At 41.2% G+C, this 19845-nt stretch overlaps 1 pseudogene; it reads right to left on the minus strand.

The window, feature by feature from the left end:
* Positions 1-16588: 16588 nt before the first annotated feature.
* On the minus strand, positions 16589-17519 carry LOC118975724 (small nuclear ribonucleoprotein-associated protein N-like; annotated as a pseudogene).
* Positions 17520-19845: the final 2326 nt, after the last annotated feature.

A 19845-nucleotide genomic window follows, 5' to 3' on the forward strand; every position in this document is an offset into this window, starting at 1 on the left:
GAGGCAACCATACATTGATATTTCTCTCCCTCTTTCCTTCCCTTCCCCTCTAAAGATAAATAAATAAAATCTTAAAAAAATAAAAACAAAACAAAAAGTAGAATAAAACCCTGAGTTAAGACTAAGTAAGCATCTTATCATCCATCTTTTGAAGCCTTCATGTTCATCAGCAAATCAGAATTTAACGGGTATAAGCGGACATTAAACAGATCAACTAAAAACCTGTTCATCTTTTCAATGATAGATTATTGTGTTTGTGGGTTTGAGAAGAAACGTATGGTGGTTGGAAATGCGGCTTGTCTTAGATTTCCAGGCATGAGAAACCATTGGTTCTCTCTTGTGAGTGATTTAGAAAGAAGCAAACAGTGTGGATGCTGCTTGTCCTGACACGAGCTCCCAGGCCCCAGGTGACACGCTGGCCTTGCCTGTCTCTGGGACTCACCTTGCGCCCTCTTCCTGTGGTCTCTCAGCTCCTGCCACACTAGCAGGATGCTCCTTCACTCCCTCCGCCCCGCCCCCACTCCCTCCAAGCGGCTTCTTTTGCTGCTTCCTCTGCTGCTTTCTCCGCCTTGACTGCTCTATCTTCAGAGCGTCACGTGACTGGCTGTTTTGTGTAGTTCAGGTTCATCTCAAATATCACTTCCTCAGAGAAGCCTTCCTGAACCACCCAGTGAAAATGGCCCACACTGTCCCAGCCACTCTCTATCAACCTGATTAATTTCTTTCAGCATCATCTATTACTTTCTGAAATAATCTTGGACATTTGTTGATTGGCTACTTGTTTATCTCCTTCCAGCACCTCCCCATCCCCTCTGTCATCCTCAAGTAAGTGCTGTAAGCACAGGGACATTACTTGTTTTGCTCACTGACTTTTATCCCAAACTTAGAACCAACCCTGGCACATAGCACAAAATAAGCCGTCAGTAAATAATTGTTGAATAAATGAACTTAAAGTGCCTCTTTTCATGTTGTTTTATTTGTTGTGGTTTAAGGCTACCAAAGTTGTTCTATGCTTCAATAAGCTCTAAGGTGGGACATTAATTTTGTTTTAGTCTAACCCACATTTAGTCTAATGCTATTTTGAATTTAATTCATTTCAAAGTGGGCTCAAGTTGAAGAAAGTTTAATTCAACAGGCTGGTACTTTGGCATTCACTGTACTGTTTATGTGCAGGGCTGACTGATACTCAAAATGTTTAATGACTGGTGTGGCAGAGGGACCGACCAATTAGAATAGATGAGAGGTGTAAACAGTCGGCCGGCCCAAGCTGATGTTTATATAGGTGAAAATCAGCTCTGCAGTGCAACCATGGAAGCAGTACACAGGTGCAGCCTGGCAGGTAGGAAAGCATCTGGGAGGCAGGGTGGCCCATCGCAGATGTGCTGCCCTTTGACAGACTCCTGAACGAGAGGCTCTGCTGCAAAAACATCTCACCCACACAGCTTTCACTAATGTTGCAAGTTCCACCACTAGAGACTTGTTTCTCTAGGCTTAAGATCGCCATCTTCCTATTAAATGCAAAAAAACTCTTAGAAGCGAATATATGTACATTAAATCACTTTGAGTCACATGTAGCCTTTGCAAAAATTCTAATATAAATTATTCGTATTAGATCCCTTCTAACAGTCAGGTGGGAAGGACTTCTTAAAAAGAAATTCAGAAAGCATAAGTAAATAAGCTACTTGAGGTATATGCTTTAGAGAGGAAAGCAGACTCTTAAATGAGAAGCAGATAGGCACCCAGGAAAAACTTGATTCACTGTAGATTTTGGCCAAGTTGTCCCAGAGTACAAGTGTGCTGCTAGGAAGCTCAGCACTATGTGTGAATCTTCCACCTCAAATTTTATTTTTCTGCCTTTATTTTCCTCTCACATTATTCCTCAAACACTTCTTTGATTTTTTTGTATTGCATATATTTTTTGCAAGCCACCTCAAGTTCTACAGAGCAAAGTACCTAGGTAATCCATTATCCATTTATTTATTTAGTCATGCAACCTGTACACCTAATGTGCACCAGACATCAGTCTTGGTTGCACAGAAGATAGTATCTATTAGACTTCAATGGACTTATAAGATGATTTGAACTCAACAGATTTTTTTTCCTAATTTCCTTGTTACCCTCTTTTAGTGTTCTGGGGCAGGGGAAGGAAGAGGGGATTGTGCAAAGATTGACAAACCTGTGCGAGGCGGTAGTTGTTCTTCGAGGTCCTGGGGGTGGCTGCAAATAGGGAGGGGGCTGCAGTGGAAAAGTTCAAAGCCGTGATGAGGAGGAGAGCGAGACCAGAGGCAGGGAGCACCTTCATCTCCTCAAGGTAGCTTGGTAATTATATCAGCCTCGGGATGGCAGACAGTACACATTTGCACTTCGACCTCGAGCGGCTTTTATAGAGTCAAACAGGTCTGGACCCTCAGAGCAAGGATGACTCATGTCTCAGAAGGTAATTATACAGCTCATTTCTCTCCCTGATGATGGGGTAACACAGCAGCAGTGCACAGGAGTCGGGGAAAGCTTCATTCTTTGCACTTTACCAGGTCATAAAAGGAGATACACGGTCACTTTTAATGAATTTGGTCAGTTATGTAAGTAACTTGGGGTAAACTTGACTAATTAAAACCTATCTAAACGGAATCATTTGATTAGTCTCAGTTTGAGGGCCTTTTTCTGTTCTGCTTATCAAAAAGGTAAATGATAAGAATGCAATTTAATTTGTCCTCAGTAATTCTGGGCTCCCGACTCACTCAGCGCAATTGTCTGTGTCTTTTGCACCCACTTGGATATTTCTTAGTAACAAATGCTGTCCATAATGATGGTTGTGGGGTGTGACAATCCTGAATCATCGGGGAGGGATTACTTTGTACTGTGTTGACTTAGGGTGGGAAGCGAACTGATTAGAAAGAAAGTGAACACAACAGATACATCTTAGTTAATGAAGACAATAGACAGAACTACTCATTTCCTGCTCACTCTGGATAACTGGGGATCATGTTCTTTTCCCTGGCTATGATTAAGACTGATCGTGATCTGGAGTGTTACGGGGCGGGAAAAGCACTTTGGCATCAGACAAACTGATGGTACATTTTGTTTAAGATAGTTCTGGGCTGTGTAACTTTGGGCAAGTGATTTAACCTCACCGAACATGAGGGCTTTTTTTTTGTTTGTTTTAATCTGCAAAACACTGACAATCATGCTGTGTGAAAGCTTCTTAGTGTTACAGGGGCAGCATAGCATATAGCATGGCGTTTGTCAGCACAACTTGGCATTGAATAGGCATGTGTTCAAATCCTAGTTCAGAAGCCTGTTCAGATGGCTTTGAACTGGGTACTTATTCTCTTGCTGGGTGATACTCTCTCACTGGGTGATATTCTCTTCTGTAAAAAAGGGGAAAACGCCTACCGTATAGAATTGTCATAAAGTAGTAAATCAGGTCATAGGAAAGCCCTTAGCAGAGCGCTCATTAGACATTAACTCTCATAAAATAATATTCACTTTATCTTTTTACTTTGGTGCAGGCACCTGGTAGGCTTTTAATAAATATTTTTTTGAATAGATGAATGGGTGACCCCCTCAGTGGTTCTCCAAGGGTGGCTCCTGGCCCAGCAGCATCGCTATTTGCTGGGAGCCTGTTGGAAATGCAAATTCTCAGTCCCCACCCAGACTTAATGAATCAGAAACTCTGGGAACTGGGCCCAGCCGTCTATGTGTTAACAAGCCCTGCAGGCAGCTCTGCTGCCTGCTAAAGTTGGAAAACCACTGGGTGAGTTGACTAAATAAGACTGTGGGGTCTGGGATGAAATGAAAAATTGTATTCAAAGTGCCAAGAACATTCCAGTCACAGATGCCCTCACCATGCAGAGCAGTATTATTTTTAGTGGTGACATACCTGGTATTTAAAAGTCATTTGTGAAGTCTGTTGCACATAGTTTATTGCTAATACTTGTTAAGCCATGCGAGTGTAGTAGGCAGTAAGATAGGCATGAGCAGAGCAGGAGTGATGGGCCAGGTGCAGAAGGTTAACAGGGTCAAGAGCCCCAGGGGACCAGCAACGGGCAAAATGATAAGTTGCTGAAAGTATGTGAATGACCTTCACATTTAGACTAAATTCAGGGTTATTCCCGTAGTGATTCTGTCTGTCTCTCCTTGCTCTCCTTGTTGCATTCTAATATATTTACCTGTGTGAAAGGGAAAATGGTGGAGTTACAGCTGATGTATAGGGTCTAGTGAAAAACCCCAGTTACCCGACAAGAGTTTGTCACACATGTGAACATGATCTCTGTCACGTACTCTGAGACACACAACACAGGATTCTCAGGAGGAAAAAGAAAGAAAACCACAGATCTAGTAGACTGATTCTATTCACTAAAATGTAGGCTTCTTTGAAAACTGATAGAAAAGTCATAGTCAAGTTTGTTTTATAAGTGACCGAATAAATGTACAAACACATCCTCATGGTCACTTTCTGGTGGAAGGAAAGAAAGTTACAATGGTCTTTCAAAGTTTGCATTTATATGCCTCCCTGTCCTCCACAGTGCTAGATATACCTTTATAGCAGATGCCAAAATTGAAGAAGGACTGAATCTTTGAAACTTTCCTCTACTTGGTCATCTTGTTCCCTTGTTTTCTCCCCAAACCACTGTTTCAATTCAGGATAATAACCAAGTGCAAAGCAGACAGGGAAAGTAGCATTTGAGTGAAGGGAATGACAATAAGAAACACTGGGGCCAACAGAGAGGAGACATCCTCACCTCTGGGACTCTAAAGAGTGTGCTAAGTCCCACTTTTAGAAGCAGACTGGGGTAAATAACTGCCTACAGTGTGGGATATAGGTATTCCCACCAGGTTCTAGTACCCCCTCTGCCAGTGTGTGAAGGTAATCAACCCAATATTCCCAACTATGCCACTGCAATGGTTAAATGCAAAAACTGAAGAGTAATAGCAATTTGTGCTCACAAATCACTTAAAATTAGTATGAATGAATTTTAGCTCAAGGTCAGTGCTAGCCAACCTCTGGAACTTTTCCAAAAACAATGCCAAACTCAAGCCATTAATTTCTCACTAGGTGTTTCCTTTTCCTAATGCTTTTCTCTTCACAGGGGAGCAAAGGCTGCTTTCTTTCTATTATTCTTGTATGAAATTTAAATCCAAGTCGTTCCAACCTAAAAAAGTCATATCAAAGCAAGTCAATGACTATGAGGAATTTACAGAAACAAAGTCCAAAGAATGGCGGGGTGGGCTGCAGTTCCCCACAGTTACATTACCACTGGGTAATATTGCGGCCAGACAGTGTAGGCCACTGCGAATAGGCTGTTGTTTCTAATTGAGTTTGTTCCATTCCCTCAGCCGTCCCAGACTTCAATGGGAAAGTCTATTGGTTGGGTCTGTGTCAGGTGCCCTCACTGGGTGTCCAGAGGCAAAAAGCAGAAGGGCCTCCATTCTAGGAGGCAGGATACATTACATAGAGACCCTCAATTTCCTCTCTGGGAGGCATTTGGCTGCAGGGCAGTCAATGAACAAATTAAAATCAAACCCAGAAAATGTCTACCACAATCTGTGAAACCTCCTCAGCTGTCTCCCGCATTGTAACCAGGGGTAATCTCATAATATCTTAAGAGATAGTCTATTTCAGAAGGCTGTTGAGAGGATTAAAATGGCTAATGGTTGCTTAATGCTCAGTTCAGTAAACAAATGAAAGAGATTTCATAGTTGTTTTCTATGATTTATTCCCAGAAATATTGTGTTGGAATAATTAAAATAAATATGTGGAATTTTCTCCTAAGATATCATTGCTTATTAATTGACCATTGATCAAAGTAATAGTTATGGGGAAGAATAAAGCATTACATCATTAAATGTACACATTGAACATACTATATATTATTTGTGTGTTAGTTGTTTGTCTTTCACCACTAAACTCCATAAGGATAAAGACTGTTCTGTTTTCACAGCAGTATCCTTAGCACATAAGACAGTGTCTGGCACAAAATAAGTACTCAATAAAGTGTTGTTGACTATGTAAATGCATAAATAAGTGAGTGATTAAACCTAGGAATAGGGAACACAATATTGCTCTTAGAGGGATAAGTGTTAAGTCAACTCATATAATGATTCAAAGGTGTGTAGCATTATCCTTAGATGTCAAACTCATTAAACCCTTACTATATACCAGCCATTCAGCCAAGCACCTCATGTACATTTTTTCACGCAATTTTAAAACATCTCACTTTTCAAGTGAAGAAACTTAAGCTTAAGGAGGTAAAGACTTGTTGATATATACATAGGTATTAAGTGGTTGCTCCAAGATTTTAACAAAGATCTGTTAGAGTTCAAAGTCTGTGTTCTGGACAGTCACAGGAGACGTACACACATTGGTGCCTATGCCGAACAGTGTCCTCAGGGACACTGAGCTCTGGTTGGCTGGCAGGCAGAGACCACTTGGCTGACTTCACCTGCCAAGCAGCTCTCGGGCAGTCCTGTGAGTCTTGTCTCCAATCAAGGGGAGCCAACTAGGCTGCCCAAGCTCCCTGACTGATGATGTTTCTTATCGCTAATAATCCAATTGTGATTCTGCTGTCTGTATTTCGATCTCCAGTGAATTTAGCTTTCACAAATGATGACATTTCTGCATTTACAAGGAGTTTACTCACAGGCTGGAAGAATAACTCCCAGTGAGGCAGGGGGCTAGCAGTCAGCCGCCAGCTGACCGTCGGGCCCACAGCAGTCTCTCTCTCACGCTCCTCTGGGACATGCACCCCACTTTGAATTCCCGACCTTTAGAAAAATGTTCATTTATGTAACTTGTAAACCATACCATACTCTATTCTGTAATGATATTATTTTTGAAAGTTTAGACATTTCTAAGACTAGAGAATAATAGTAATTGATATTCTGAATTTCTAGGTAAACATATGCTAGAATCCGATAGGATAAAAATGGAAGAAAGAAATATTCTATTTTAAAGCAAAGACTACCCTCAGAATCTCATGCAGAAAGCAAGAATTAGAAGCTCAGGGAGGGCCTGGCAAGCTCTTATTCAGAAGCTGACTTACCTGTTATCTTCACCAAGTGCAGGGGAAGAGAGAGAAGAGGAGAGGAGAGGAGTGGAGAGAGGAGAGGGGAACAGACTTACCCTGTATCCTGGATGAATTTTGTTAGGGAGAAGAAAACAAATAACTCTTTGATCTAGCAACCGTTAGTGTTAAAATGAGCTATTAAAGATGTTTGTAAACCGATCTCTGAAAGCCTGTGATCTTAGAACAGAGGCCCATGTGTTTAGAAGGGATTGAGTTCTGTGGGGCTCTGCCTTCTGCCTGGGGTCAGGGTGTGTGTGGAGAAGTTAGATTAGATGATTCTTTCAAATTTATCCATCTCTATATAACATATCTATCTATATGAATACACCTATATACATTCATATATTCAACAAATATTTATTGAGCATCAATTATTTTTAGACACTGGAAATACAAAGATATGAGACACTTTTTACACTCTAGGAGCTCAAAATTTACTACTGAAATAAGATTGAGAACTTGTAGTAAGATCTTTGATAAAAATGGACCTGACTTTTTGTGACAATGTAAATGTGCCTTTACATTGCAAATTGGTAGAAACATTCTAAAGAGCAACTATATGATACATCCCAAGAAACATAAAAGAGTTCTTACTTTTGAGCCACATTCACTTCCTAAAATTTTTTAAAGAATGATTTAAAAAAATCACTTAAAAGAATAAAAGCAAAAAATGTTCATTTTATGCTTAGTTAAAACAGCAAAAAACTTGGAAACAACCTAAGTGTCTACAAATCAGGAAGTGGTTATGTAAGTTACGGCAACTCCATGTTACACAATTTAGTCATGAGAGACGAAATAGCAATGCATCAAACATTAAGAGAACAGTTTTAATTTAAACAAAATTAAAATACAAAATTAGACAAATTAGGTTTTATGTCTGTGAAAGTAAAGTATGTACATACAAGCAAAAAATTGGGAAGGGGTCTTAGAGAACTGAAAACAGTAGTGTTAAGGGGTAAGACCTTATATCTAAACTTCTTGTAAGTTTTCCTTTAATGCTAACATATGTTTTTAAAAACAGTAAGTGAGACTTTGAAAGACTATATCAATGTATCCTTTCGGTTTAGTTTGTATTTGAGAAAACAGAAGATCTGCAGGATGGACCCAGCGGCCTATGTTACTAATTCATTAGTTGGCCCGTGTTCATCTGTCTCCTCAGTCTAAGTCATTTACATTCACTCTACATGCTGCGACTGGGCTTACTGTTCTAGGCACAAAAGGTAAATAAAAACCCGTTTCTGCCTCCTAGGGTCTTAGAGTCTCCAGTGAGACGCTTGAATGTTAACTAAAAGTATCTTACAGTGTAATGAGTGGATAATAAAGGTATTTAAAGGTCCAAATGAAGGCAGAAGAGGCAGAGCTTGTTTCTGCCTGGGCTGCTGAGAATGCCAGTGAGAAGAAGGGTGGGCTTTCCAGAGGGTGGGGCTTCAACAGGGTGTTGATTGCTAAAGGAGAGTTCGGGGTTCACCAGCAAGATGGGGGAGGCGAGAAGGGGGAATGGGAAGGGAGGAATTCCAAGCCGAGTAGATTATGGGATGGGAAAATGTCAAAGAGTATCTATTATTAGGAAATTGAAAGTAGTTTTAGGTGCAAGGTGCCTTGGGGGCAGCTCTAGGAGATGAGACAGAAAAGGTGGGCATAGACCTATCTGTCGAGGGCACCGCTCACCCACAGTTCTGATGACTGGAACAGGAAGGCGGAGGCCAGGGGTCATCACTGGGTGAGGCATGGCCAATGGTGAAAGCCAGAAGATAAGCAAGTTCTAACCCAAGTTGCAGATCCAAGGGGCAGGACTGAAATGAGGTTCTGGGGTGCAGAGCTGGACGGCAGCTGGCAAATAAAAGAAGGCAGAAGGGGAGCAGAATGGCACAGGACAAGTCTGGAGCAGCCACAGATGCGGGAAGGGCTACTGAGGGCTCGCTGAGTTTATTTAAAGGGCCCAGAGAGGAGTGGACTAGGCAACGTCATGGGAGCCTCATGGGTCAGGCTAAGGCATCTAGACATTAACGGTTTGAGATGGGAAACTACTTCAGGGTTTCTTTCCCAGCAACGACATGACTGGGTTTGCATTTATGCAAAGACTGGCTGAAAGAGGTGTGCTGCATAGATCGGAGGAGAGTGAGGATGGAGGCCAGAGGGTCACCCAGGGCTGGGGTGTAGGAGGTGTGGGCCAGAGGGCTAACAGCTGTGCTTATCTTAGATGACGAACTGTGAAAGATAAGCACAATGCCGATATAGTTAGCATTTTGTTTATTCTTGTAAAATCTCAGGCCTATAATGCAATGATCACCAACGTGAGCTTTTGAGGTTGGATGGTAAATGTGTTCACAGCTGCCTGGATAAGGGCAGGATGTCAAAAGTCTCATTAGATCACATTCCACTTGCCTAATTGGCTTAGTGAGTCAATTCACTAAATTACAGACTTATTTCAGTGTATGAATCAGCAATTTCTGGAAGTTGATAGCTTGCCCAGAAGTTTCTTTTGAATCTCCATTTTCTCCTGTAGAGTTTTTTCTTTCCTCCCTCCTCCCCCTTTCTCCCTCCCCTCCTTTCTTCCTTCTCAAAAAGGTATTAAGAAGGGCCAAATGGGGATGGTAACTTGGGGTGGGCAGCCCCCAGCAGGGGTTAGCTTACCAGGAGGAGGGGCAGTGAGAGGCAGCAGCATGGCAGGATCAAGAGATGGGCTCCACGGGGAGGGTAAAGTGTATGGGAGCCAGTCTCTCACCCTTGGAGAAGAGAGGTCCTGATTTGGACGGGACCAAAGCTGCGATGACGCTTGAAGAACGGGAACGAGGACATTGGGGTAAACCCATACACACAGAAATATAAATTATAAATATGGAGCCGTATGTGCACGTGTGTGTATTTGTATACATATATGTTTCCTACCAGTGTCCGCTGAAATGGAAGAAGGGCCTGGCCACACGGACCCAGTGCACACCCCTTGCACCTGATTCTGGTTTGCAGAACCACCATGATTGAAAGGAACTGGGCTCCTCAGAAATGGCAGTGTGTAGAGCTGGGGGAGTTGAAATGAAAAGATATACTTGGAATATCTTGTGGTGCCAGGTAGCACGGAACTGCTTAATTAATGATGGATGCATGTCAAAGGACACAAGCCAGCTGAGCCTCCTTGAGCTTCATCTGGGACGCACTGAGCTTCAAAATACATCCTGATAGTATTGGGTTGTAGTCCACTGAATAAAGTGGGAACCCACGAGTCCATACTGATCTAAACAAACAAATAAACAAACAATAGAGAGAAAAGAAAGCTCTTCCTTCTAGTAGAAAGCCTGCTAATAAATGAGTGCAAAAAGAATGATGGCTTTGGAAACTAACCATTTGGAGACAATTTTTGTGGTAATTGACCCAGGTAAGGAACAACAATAGGTGCTAAATCTGCTGGGTGAAAGTGCAGCGAAGAAAGGGATTTTTACAACAGTTACCAAGTATTATCCCACAAAATATGTGTTATTACCAAGGAAAAAATTTACCATCACAAATAATGGAATAAATGAGCATCATGTGCCATCCAAATAGGTTGTAAAGAAAAGAACAACGCTTCTGTAATATTCTGACCCCCAAACTCATAACCCGAGTCTATTTACGAGACTACATCACAGAAACCCAAACTGAGAGACATTCTGTAAAATGACCCCTATAATTTTTAGAAATGTTAAGGTCATGAAAGCAGAGCAAACAGTGGCTAGCTGTTCCGGGTCGAAGGAAACTAGAGGGCCGTGGCAAGCAGGTGCCACATGGGCCTTCAAAGGGCTTTGCTGGCACAGTTGGCAAAACCTGATGAGCTCTCTGGTGAGAGTTCTTTTTAGTATTCTTGCAACTTCTCTGTAAGTTTGAAACTGCTTCAAAATTAAATATTTTTAAAAAGAAGCATTTAAAAATGGTACCTCAATAATTCAGGATCCCCTTACTATGCTGGAGAATAGGACTAAGACTCACACAATAGAACCTACTTCCCAGTGTTGCTCTGACGAGCTAGTGAAAAAACGTGAAAGTTAGTTGTAAATCGAATTGTTGTATCAACTAAGGAGAAGAATAAACACTGTAGAAAAAATAGGAACTATTTTGACAACATTCAAGACAGAAAAACATTTAAAAATGTTATAAATAATCTGTAAAACCATATCCATGCAAATTAACTTGAGCTTTGCTTCATTTATGTAGGGGAAAAACTGAAATAAAAGATGAGTTCCAAATAAGTTAAAACCTTGTGATTCATTAAGTGCTATGATGAATCTTTTACACATAAAATACATGATCTTTATTCATAGAAAACATGTTTTTTTTGGATCTCCTTTAAGTAAGTATTGAAGGACTATTCAAAGATTATAGATTTAAAAGGGTGCCAGATTTTCAGGCTAAATATTAGTTTAGTCTTAGTCTAGCTTGGATGGGGAAGGAGAGTTATACATATAACCTCTAAAATTCCCAATAAAAATGACAATGGTCAGAACTGTGGTCTAATTTTAAATGAATCTGGAAGAAGTAATTTCAAATTGGCAACTTTTTGTTTTTTAATTACATTTTATTGATTACGATATTACAGATGTCCTGATTTTTCCCCTTTTGCCCCCCCTCCACCTAGCACCCCCAACTCCCTCTGGCAATCCCCCCACCATTGTTCACATCCATAGATCATGTGTATAGGTTCTTCGGCTATTCCATCTCCATTTCCTATACTGTACTGTACTTTACCCCATGGCTATTCTGTCACTACCTATTTGTACTTCTTAATCCCCTCACCTCTTCACCCATTCCCCCACACCCCCTCCCATCTGACAACCATCAAAACTCTCTCTGTATCCATGATTCTGTCTCTGTTCTTGTTTGATTAGTTTGTTTTTTAGATTCAACTGTTGATAGATCTGTGTTGATTGCCATTTTATTGTTCCTAGTTTTGACCATCTTCTTTTTCTTAAATAGGTCCCTTTAAACTTTTCGTAATATAATGGGTAGGTTATGATGAACTCCTTTAGTTTTTTCTTGTCTCAGAAGCTCTTTATCTGCCCATTGATTCTAAATGACAGCTTTGCTGGGTAGAGCAATCTTAGCTGTAGATCCCTTTGTTTCATGACTTTGAATACTGGTCCAGCACAGAAAAAAGTGCCCTTTTTTGCCCTGGCTGGTGTGGCTCAGTGGATTGAGCGTGGGCCTGTGAACCACATGATCGCAGTTGGATTCCCAGTCAGGGCGCATGCCTGGGTTACAGGCCAGTTCCCAGCAGGGGACTCATGAGAGGCAACCATACACTGATATTTCTCTCTTTCTCTCCTTCCCTTCCCCTCTAAAGATAAGTAAATAAAATCTTTGAAAAGAATTTGAAAAAATCCCCTTTTTTATTACAAAATCCCTTATTACAAAATCATAAGCATGTAATTCTGTAATATAACAATATCATACTGAAGCACACTATATGACATTTTAGGGGAAATGTTCAAATTAAAACCATAAATTACTACACTCACATTATTACCCCACCAACCACTCAAGCAGATATTACTTCTGCCAGATCATATATTTCTAGCAGCCAATACCTTCTAGCCTGCTAAATTTCTTTTGAAAAATCAGTTGACAGTCTTATGGGAACTCCCTTGTAGGTAACTAACTACTTTTCTCTTGCTGCTTTTAAAATTCTCTTCTTATTTTTAAACTTTGGCATTTTAATTATGATGTGTCTTATATTGGGTCTCTTTGCATCTATCCTTTTTGGAATTCTCTGTGCTTGCTGGACTTGTATGTCTATTGCCTTCACCAAATTAGGGAAATTTTCTTTCATTATTTTTTCAAATAGATATCCAATGTCTTGCTCTTTCTCTTCTCCTTCTGGCACCATCCCTGTGATGTGAATATCGGAATGCTTGAACTTGTTCTAGAGCCTGCTTATACTATCTTCATTTTTTAAAATTCTCTTTTCTTGTCACTTGGTTGTTTTTTGCTTATGTTCCAAATCATTCATTTGATTCTTGGTTTCATCCACTCTACTGTAGATTCCCTGTAGATTGTTCTTCATTTCAATTAGTATATCCTTCGTTTCTGACTGAATTTTTTTTATGATGTTGAGATCCTCACTAAGTTCCTTGGGCATCCTTATAACCAGTATTTTGAACTCTGCATCTGATAGATTGCTCATCTTCATTTTGTTTAGCTCCTTTTCCAGAATTTGGAAATATTCTTTCATTTGGGCCATGTCTCATTGTTTCCTTGTTTTGGCAGCCACCCTGTGTTTGTTTCTATGTATTTTGTAGAGCTTCTTTGACCCTGTGTCTTGGTAGTGTGGCCTAATGTAGTAGGTGCCTTGTAGGGTACAGGGGCACAGCCTCCCCTATCACCCAAGCTGGGTACCTGAGGTGCACCTTTCATGTGAGCTGAGTGCAGCTTCCTTTTGTAGTTGAGCCTTTGTTGCTGTTGGCAGATCAATGGAAGGAATTTACCCAGGCCAGTCAGCTGCAAGGACTGGCTGTGAGTACTGACCACCAACCTCTAACCTCTGTGGAGGATCAGCTGTTCAGGGGGAGGGTGGTGGAGCTGTGGTCCTCCAATGTGGTCTGTAGCTGTTCACTTGGTGTGCCGGCCCTGGGGTTTCCTAGGTGGTGCAGGGCAAGGTCAGCCCCCACCTGTGTTTTGCCTTAGGCAGCTCTGCCTTATGTATAAAGCAGTCTGAGATGGCTGCTATTTGTGCTGGGCTTAGAGATTGCCAGGGGTAGCCCAGCTGTGAATCTAGGCTGGCTGCTGCTAGTGCTGGGCCTGGGGCTCACTAATGTCAGCCTTTGCAAGTTTGGTAAAATTTAGAAAGTTGTGAAGCATGAGCCAAGTCCAGTGATCCATGTAGAAAAGTAGCTTGAGTGGGGCAGAGTCTGTGGATCTCCAAGGCTGGGCAAACAGTGTTGGCCAGGAGATGGAACCTCAGATATGGCACCAGCTTGCAGGCTTTGTGGCTCTGTGGGGCGAGGGTTCAGAATAAGGACAATGGCCTCTGAAGAGGCGAGCCATGTCTGCCTTTGCCACCATCTTGACCGTAGTCTTTTCAAATTGGTGAATTTAAATAATGAATTTGTTTGTTCTCTGAGGTTACTAGTACCTAAAACAATTTATTAAGTTAGATAATAAAAACAAGAAAACTGTGACTACATTTTATACAGAGATGTGCCATTTATCATGCTCAGTCAATGCAGCCTCACTCCAACATGTTAGCCATATTACACTACATTTCCCATGTCCCCGAGCTCCTTAGTCTCCTTCTTCTTTTGCCTTATCCAGGCCTTTAAGTGTTGATTCTCTTCAGGGTCCACCTTTAATCATCTTATTTGGGTGTTCTCTTTTATGTTCTCATCTTCTATGTATTCTCTTTGGGTAACATCATCATTTACTGTTGTTCAAGATCCACATATATGCTGATGAAATCTAAATTTTCACTTTTAACCAAGATTTTTCTTTTAAGATATACCCAGTGGTCTCCTGGAATCTTTCCTGGACTCTGTCCCCGAAGGCTCTATGTAGTGGGCATCTATTGAACTGCGTGCTCAGAAGAGCCATTCTGGTCCCCTGGGAAGATATCCTTCCAAATGTGTACTTTGAATGATACTTCTTCTAGGCCCATCTTCCTGGAAGGGAGATATTGCTGTTTATCAGCAATAAACATTGCTGTTTATTGCTAAGGGTATCAGCAATAAACATTGCTGATAATGTTTATTATTATCACATAGAATTATATATTATATTTATTACACAGCATTATATATTATGTACATGTATATAACATGGACCTATAATTCAATGTCATACATAGTAATTTTATAATCATAAGCTACAATTTATCTGCAAAGTGTCTCAACATCACCCCCTTTTGACTTGAATCTCTTCAAACATGCTTAGAACTACTAAGTAAACGTGTACAGTTTAATGAGTGGTTACAAAAGTACTCTCTGTTTTTCTTCTTTCATACTTTTTTACTTCTCAACCTTTTAAACATATCCTAAATTTATCTCCCCTACCCCCACACAACCACTCCACAATTAAAAAGCATTCTCTTTGAGAACATAGGGCTCACTATGGATTTCCGTTCTTTTTTTTTCCTCCCCCTGGTTAACCCCACAGTCTCTAAGCATTGCTTAGGAAGTTTTTCCAGTAAAAGTTGAAAGAATAGCTGATTAAAGTTTACAAATATCCCAGTTACTCATTCACTTAACAAATGGCCACCTGCCTGGCACCAGTGATATCGTAGTAAGCATGACTCAGCTCTGTCCTGCAGGACAGTCATACAAAAGAACAATTATAAACAGGGGTCAAGGGCAGGTATAGCATGTCATTGTTACAGGGTTATTGAAGAGGTCAGGGATGGCTTCCTGTGCCTGATGGGATAGGCAGCAGTGAAGCAGGCAAAGAAAGAATGATAGTGCTGTAGGAAGTGGGACAATACATCCTAGATGGCCTGGTTTGTGCAAGGACATGACAACCCAGTGTTCCTAAAGCTACATGGCAAGCAGAGTGGCGAGACGTGAGACAGAAGGAGGCAGGCGAGTCTTCTGCATCCCATGAAGTGCCTGGGCTTTATCTTGTGGAATCCAGAGATGAGCACTGAAGGGTTTTGACCCTGTCTGCACTTTCAACTTTAACTTTCCCTTTTTATATTTACCTTCTTCTATTGACTATAGTATCAAGAATAGAATCTTGGTTCTGCTAAAAAATGTGAATTCCTGAGAAACGAGCTCACAGGATTCACAAGGAACTATGGGCATGTTCACAACACTTCTGCCTCCAGTTCTGAGTTTACAGGGCGCTGCTGGCTTCTCCCAGGCAGCTGCTGGTTTCTTCTGGGTCATCGGGGCCTTTCTTCACTTTTTAAAAAAACCACCTGTTACCTTATTTTTGCTCTAGTCAAGTAAAAAGTTTCTAGAGTTTATTCTCAGGTCTCATTTCCCTTTTGCTGTTTAAAAAAAATTCTGACCTTCAGTATGATTATTCTACTGCTATAATGAGAAAAGCAATCACTCAAAGACAAATGTACTTACTGGAAGGCAGGTCTTCTCTTCAACAGTCACTTCAGAAACAATGACGACTTGGGTTTTAGCTGAAGTTATACATACTTATTCAATGAATTCTTCCTTTGTTTCTTCTTGGAGGTTGAAGTCAAGAGAATTTTTAGTTAATGCTTTCAGTTTTCATTTCATCATGGCCATTGGCTCTGTGTCCCTCAGAACTGGTTGTTCTGTTGTTTTATATTTGTATGTTACAGCCCTTGTCATTTTTTATCTCGTAGTTTTGATTCTTTTATTTCTTAAAATAGGTGTTCCTGATTCCTTGGGGCAACAAATATTTTAAATGTCTAGCATGTGTCATTCAAAGTTCAGAGTCCTCCCTCCCCTCCCCCTGGTTTTCAGTGAAGAAGAGTAAATAGAAAATGAAATGAGGACGAAAAAGTTCCAGGAGTCATTTCTGTGTAGTGTGGTCACACACTAATTATAATGTGCAGTTTCAATTAGGAAAGCAAACTCAGCTGTCTTTTCAGATGATTATTACTATTTTTTCTTCAGAAAGTCCTTCAGATATTAGCAATTAATTTTGAATGAAGGGATGTAGATTCTTTTTTTACAGTTTAATTGCTTTATGCATTTATTACTGAATATTAATGTAGCAAAAAGGGAACAAAAGCTCACAAATACTCTATATGGTTTCACAAGATGCATTGCAGGAAAAGAGTGACTAGGGATCAATATATTTAGAGTCTTGGTGGAGACATTCCTGGGAAGGTGGACCTCTAACCGTGATGGAGGGAGTCTCATTCCTGGAGGGGGTATGCCTACTGGTGCCTCTGGAACTGGGGGAACCCCAGTTGGTGGTCCTGTGGATAGTCTCATACCAGGTGGAGGAACCATAATTCCTGGTGGTGGCTTGCTTGGCCCACAAGTGTGGGAGGAGTCCCCCAACCTGGTGGGAACTGGGTTGGGTCTCCAGTAATGCTGGCAGTGGCCACATCTACAGTGGCTGTTGTGGGGCCTCTTTCCTGTGGAGTCATTTCCTGCAGGGATGGTCCCCCAACCTCTCAGATGGTACTAGCAGAAGGAGCCTGGAGAATCAGAGCACTAGCTGGTACTCCTCTGCCAGTGGCCCTCCCAACCCCAGTGCCTCCCGCAGCTCCTGTAAGTGGTACACAAGCAATGCCGGTATCTTTGGGGGAAGGTCCCTGCACAGTGATGGACACCAAGTTCTCCCCGCATGCGGCAATGCCAGACCCAAAACCTGCTTTTCTTCACGGTCTGGCTGCTTCTCGTTCTTTGGCTTGATCTTCCCAAACTCATCACAATCAGAGAGGATCAAGTTCATATATCTGACATGAAGCCTTAAGGTATCAGTGAAGATCTGACTGTCTTACAGGATACACCTCATGCTATAGTCAATGTGCCGCAGCATTTTGCTGCTTTTTCCCACAGCCATAATGGTAAATCCAATGTCTGCAGTAGAGTTCTGGGATACTCAAGACCCAAGGGAAGGCTAAAAATAAAGGGATGACACAGGTTCTGCTACAAACAATGCAAGCTGGGCAGAAGCTTCAAACGGTCTGTTTTTTTTAATTGGAATCAACTACCTGGGGTGTACCAAGTCACTCCAGTCCTTTCTGCCATTGAAATAGCCTCAGGTACAGCTGATGGTCAAGTGGACAGTGCTGGGCGTGATGCCGTGACTTAGCTGGCAGGGCTAACATGATGGGAAGTAATAGTATTTGTTACTTCCCAAGACCATCATCATGCCAAAATTATTCCATACTCCCACACACCAGCCTGGGAAAGAGGCAAATTGCCTTTTCATGGTTTCTTTTCCTCTCCTCGATGTTCATCTGAATAAAATAGTTGCAGTGAGTTATATGTTTTCTCAGAGTTGACTCATTCTGGGCAATTTTGTCTCTTCTAACTGTATTTGACCACTTGAAAGCTGAAGCCACGCTTTGGCTTATGGCAGAATACTCTGATCACCAGGATGGAGTTATAGCCCTTATGGATTTCAATTCCAACTTCTGGTGTGGTACTTTATTCTTTCTCTCATTTGGCATTGTCATCTATTGTCATAGTTCTGTTGTTTGTCACCACCAAGCTAAGTTGATACAGTTGACATATTTTTTAAATTAATTTATTTAATTGTTGTTCAAGTACAGTTTTCTTTTACTCCCATCCCAGCCCACCCCCCAACTTGACATGTTTTGGTAAGAAGGCCAACAGGATCTAATGGTACCATAAAGGACAAGGCTTAAGATTCGCAGGGGATGCATTTTTCTGTGTCTTAAATGATAATGCCTTGTTAGATAGTGTTTATACAGCTCACTTTTGTACTTATCTCCTTTTATTTGTGTTATTTATTGTAGTTCTGTCCCTCAAGCTAGACTGTGAGTTCCCTAAAGCAGAGATCATACTCCACCCCTCTTTGAGGGCCCGTCCTCCCCAGACCCAATGCAAACCGCTGAAAGCAGTTCAGCAAATACTCACTGTATCGAATAAATTATAGCAGCGGCAAAAATGTTGACATGGAACCAGAGTCATGTTTTAAACTCCGAAGTATTTACTTTTTCTTTCTCCTTTGAGAACTCGGGATCTTTTTTAAAGTGCTAATTTGCAGTTTGAAGCTGTTTCGGGGAAAAACACAAGAAGCAGCAACAAAAGAGACGAAGCAGGCACTTTTGGGTCTTATAATTACACCTAAAGTTTGTTTTTATTATAGTTCTTCAGGTTTAGTCATGCTCTTGATTCCATGCAATGTCATAGAATCACAGGACTGAGATGGTCTTAAAAGGCCTTTAAGTCTCTGTCTCTAAGGAGACAGGAGTTTAAACTTCTGCAAACATTTGCTTACCTACAGTTTTCTTTTAAAATATCCAGAAAGGGACCCATAGAGGTCCAAACATTTTTTTGAATAAATAAAATTTTATTGTCTCTTTCTTGCCACATCCAGGAGTTTTCTGTCTCTGATCTCTTTTTTTTTTTCAAACAACTTTAAATTAATGACTTCTCCTCTACACAGAACAGCTTAGCAATCAATTCTTGCCCCTTGAGCATGTGCCTACAGGATGCCAGTGTTTCTCACCTTTCACCAGTAGTGGTTCATTAAGACATTCATTTCAGGACAAAAACAGTGCTTTCCCCACCAGGGATTTCAGTGACTGAGATTTTTCTTCATCTTATGTATTCTTCTTTTACATAAATGACTCTATTCCTTTATTTTTTCACCATACTGCTATTCCTCTTCAAAAATGTACTATAACCTTGTTTCCTCTCTGTTTGATCCTCTGCTCACATCAACACTGTCATCTAGGTTTAGACTCAGAACTAATGATGGGGTTCTAAAAAAGGCCGGGCCACCCCAGAGGGTAGCATTCACGGGTGGGTGGAAGTTGGTGATTCAGTTCCTGGGATTTGCCGAATGCCACCATTTCCAATGCAAACTCTGTTTTGTCATCATTATTTTAGTCTTCATCTGTTTTCTGTCAGATTTCTAGGTTTTCCACCATAGTCATTTTATTCTATTCTCAGTCTTATAGAGTAGGCTTGGTCCTTTTTCTCTGCTCTTCAAACCCGAAGGATTCTAAGAGTTGAAATAGTGTATTCATTTGGTCGTGGACTTCCTGGCATGTTGTCTTGAGACAGACTTTTGATAAATATAATGCTAGGAGTACCATGCAGTTTGCCAGGAGAGCAGCATGGATCGGGAAACTTTAGGTGCGAGGAGTCAGGAAGGCTTCCCAGAGGAGGGAAACTCTCTGGTGTCCTAAAGC

This window comes from Sturnira hondurensis, unplaced genomic scaffold, assembly GCF_014824575.4.
Source record: "Sturnira hondurensis isolate 20B ecotype Veracruz unplaced genomic scaffold, ASM1482457v3 Scaffold0020489, whole genome shotgun sequence".
In the NCBI taxonomy this organism is placed as follows: domain Eukaryota; kingdom Metazoa; phylum Chordata; class Mammalia; order Chiroptera; family Phyllostomidae; genus Sturnira; species Sturnira hondurensis.